Source organism: Lottia gigantea (assembly GCF_000327385.1).
Source record: "Lottia gigantea unplaced genomic scaffold LOTGIsca_12, whole genome shotgun sequence".
Taxonomy (NCBI): Eukaryota; Metazoa; Mollusca; class Gastropoda; family Lottiidae; genus Lottia; species Lottia gigantea.
The window spans coordinates 732,442-736,716 of NW_008707225.1; positions in this window are offsets into that span (position 1 = coordinate 732,442).

Sequence of the window (4,275 nt, forward strand, 5' to 3'; positions counted from 1 at the left end):
TTAGAATAATCACACTATTGACATCCTTAAAGGAATCTCTGATACATTATTTATTAAGTATTAAGATCTTTATCATGTATATGTTGGCGATGACTATGTCATTGACAGTCGGAGCTGGCCAATTTACAGGGTACATGGAATCTCATGATGTGGACCAATATAGTAATGGTGGGTGTCACAGCAAACCATACTTACTCTCTTTGAAACGCCTGATGGTCCACCTTTGGTCCACTACTACTCCCAATTTTGTCATTCTTTGGACAAGATTTTTGGTGCACGAAATTGTCTCACTTATACAGATTATTATTACAATATTCATTTCATAGTTGTTATGTTGAGTTGGAAATATAGCTAGTTTTTGAAAAACTTACTAAGTAATGTTCATACAGAAGGATTACTTTCTTTACCGATGTTTAAAAAATTGACCTTACACTATCAACAAAAAACAGTTTATTATTGAACAATGGGAGAAAATTCTTGTTTTTATTCACTGGCTTGCACTTACTTTTTTAATTGTTATGCTAAGCTTATTTGAAGAAGCAATGCCTTTAAGTTATTGTTTACCGAAGTTAGTACAATATATAGATTAATTGATGATAAAATGATCATTATAAGATAGTTTTGTTGTCCAACTGTTGAATATGTATAACACCTGTATGTGATGTATAGATATCATGTAAATATATTTAGCTGGCTAATCAATTGTAAGAAATGTATAATTTGTTTACTATTAGACCAGCTGTTTGAGTTCTGTCACATTCTGAATTTTTTTCCTCTCATTTGTTGTTATCTGTCAAAATTATCAGAATTTTTTATGTTCTACTTTTCTTTTGACCAATTAAGACAAGTAGTATGGATAAAAATAGAAACCTTTACTATGTCCATCTTTCTCTCGTCTTTCCTTAAAGGAATGCTACCTCTAAAAATGAACCTAAAATTTAAATTCTCAAACTTTGCCAATAGCAGTATATATTCATCAGTGAATTTGCCTGGTGACAGAAGTCCTCAAAAATCCTATAAATCCACTTAACTAAGTAACTATGATTCAAAACAATAATTCTTCAATAATTACTTAGTTTTATTGATGTATCGGATAATACAGGGATTTTGTTCTGAAGCCAACTTATGAATAAAATAATATACTCTTATTGGTCAAGTTTGAGAATTTAAATTTTATATTATTTATTAGAGGTAGTATCACTTTGTGTTTGTCAGTCTCCCTGAATTGGTTGCCCACTTAAGGAAAATTTAAGTACTTTGTGTTATTACTGTAACCACATGGTGAACATCAACTGTTGAAACCTACTATTTTATAGATAAAGGTAATTTAACAATATACTGTTGGATATGGAAAGAGGCTCGAAGAAATAGTAAGCTCATAGGGCTCAAACCTTCAAGTGATAGGTTCGCCATTAGTTTGACCAATAGTATCTTAGTCTTAGAAAGGGGAATGATTTACCTGAACTAATTATTAATATAGTGTTCACAACTCACTGTCAAAATTTGAGCCTTCAAGTTCATATGTGTTTAAAATTATTCCTGCTAGAAATTTAAAAAGACAAATCATCTCTTCTTGAAATTCTGCAAATATAGAAAAGACATATATATATTATAGAAATAGACAGTGAATTTTCAAGTTTGAGATGTTTTTGAAGGAATCATGCTATTTTCATGCATTTCTAGATATTTTCTATATTTCTGGAGACTATTTACATATATTTAAGACCCAAATCAACCCCTGAAAATGGTAAACCTGAACCTTTAGGGATTTACATTGTCTGTTGGATTTACCAAGAGGCCAACTCAGCAACAAATAGTGTATTTTACCTTAATAGATTATTATTTGAAACTATGAACTAGTTTTTCACTGTCCAAATACAGAAATGACATTTCAATTCCTTTATGTCTGCAGCAATTCAATGAGTTAAATCAACCACATTTCAAACGTTTAACAAAACAAGTCTAAAATATATGTAATTTCTGTTTTTTGGTCTGGTAATTCTGTAAAAAAGATTTTTGACCTTTCAAATTACATGCTATATTTATATGAACATCATTTAGTCTTTTATTTCAGTGTATTTTCTTATGACATGCTGTCTGGTTTCTTATATTAAAGCCAAGGCAGCAAGCAAGATTTTCATCATCAAAAAACTTCGTAAATTTTAGTTGAAAACATGTCTAAATATGCTATTTACATCTATGTATCTATATGATCAAACTTACTAATTATTAATTAAGCAGTTTGACAAAGTTTTGGTTATTGGCTTTATAATGGCTTGATAGTTGAAACTTTCGGTACAAGGAGGACAGACATTTCCATATGTTTAATTTTCTCAAATCCATACAGTAGTTTTCTTGCACCTTCTAAAAAGAAAAACCATTAAGTTTGACTTTAGTGAAAACTTACAGATATATTAAAGGGACATTCCTCTTTTTTTCATAGGTTGAAACATTTTTTTGTTCAAATTTGTGAAAACTATAAACCAAAATCTATAGAAATGTATCCCTTAACTTATCTGAAAGTTTTAACAGAAGACTAAACGTGTCATGCACAATTCATAGAAACTTATCAACAGCCATCCATGTTAAATGTTTCCTGACAGTACAAGTGAATAAGGTTGATTCCATAGTTCATAAATTCCAGCTTTAACTATCTTTACTCTATTAAGTAGAAACCTAAAAACCTAGCTTGTGTGTCCATGCGCACTAGATGAAGCAGCTTTGCACTGTTCAATACGATGTCAAATATATTATACTTGTGGCCGAGTCTAAAACAAGTCAAAACTCAGTGTGATAAAAGCTAACTTTCTATAGCTCTAGAGGTATAATTTCCTTATAAACACAACACAGAGCTATAAAACATAGTTTGTGAATATGTAGAAATCAACGTGCATGAGAATGGCTAAAAAATATTGAGTCTACATTTTATCTGATTGTTAATCGTAAGACTGACAGACAAGTCAAGGGTAAACTTGGTTCGTTATAAAAAAAGTTAATGGAATGTAAACTACCGGGAAATGACCTTTTAACTATTTTCAATGTCTGCTGTGTAATTGAATGCATACTATAAACTGGTGGCATTTACATATTTTTACATAAGTCTGCTCTTTTACGAATTAAAAGTTTAATTTAAACAATTTACTGACTATAACAGCAAACAATAATAGAATAATGTCTGAATAGTTATGGACGTTGGATTAGTGCACTGGTACCAACAACTCTTTTTGGTTCTGAAGTATCTAGAAAATGGAGTTGATGTAAATTCAGAATAATTATTGGTTTCATTTTTTGATTCTTGGCTTTGTTCAAAGGGAATTGGAGGGGAATGCAAATAGGAATTAGCAGGGCTATTTGCAGATGTGAATTTTGAGTCATTTATGTCAGTCATAAGCATAACACTTGTAATTGGTAATCATATGTAGCTTTTATTAAGCTTAAATATATAGCTTACTTGATCATGAAAATTGAGGTATAAAAGCGTGAAGATTGAAACAGTGAATAAATTTTAAGCTTTTAATGTCTTGTCCAGTTCACTCATCTGAACAACTACATGAATCTTTCTGACGTGGTTTGTTAACCAAGCATCCATATTTTAGTGTCCAGAGAGCTGGCAAAGTTTATATCAGTTGAATGGCCAAATTTGCATTGAAATTCTCAGGAGCACAATTCAAATTGTTTAGGATTATATTTTGAAACCTGTTAATCAATTTTTTGCATGATTTTCTCGGGACTGTCTGCCACATTTGCATCTATTATCCCCAAGAGTCGAGAACACGTGCTAGATTTTCTTATTAATTGAACTATTTATAAAATCAATAATTGAATATTATATTATGTAATAAACTACAAAAATATATTTACACTGTTATTAAAGGGACAAGTGCTCCATTTTTATTTTACCAATCATACTTTAGTCTCAGAAACAGGACTTTTTTTAGCTAAGCCAATCAGGGAGAGGCTTCACAGCTCACAGTTGAAATTTGAGCCTTCCAATACATTTGTTACAAGAATTATCCCAGTTTGAACTCTTTGATATAATTATAAAAAAGACATATAAACAGATAGTGGGGTCATAAAGATTTGAAATATATTTTAGAATTATTTTCAGATCAGGTTATGAGAGATTGCATTAGAAAATATGTCCATATTTATTCAGAACTGGTTGACTCTCAATACTAATAAAAAAAATCCAAATTAATGCTTGATATAGGTAAATAGGACAAATGTATGTTAGAAAAACGGACACGTTTCGTGAAATTTAAGATCAATCTAGCA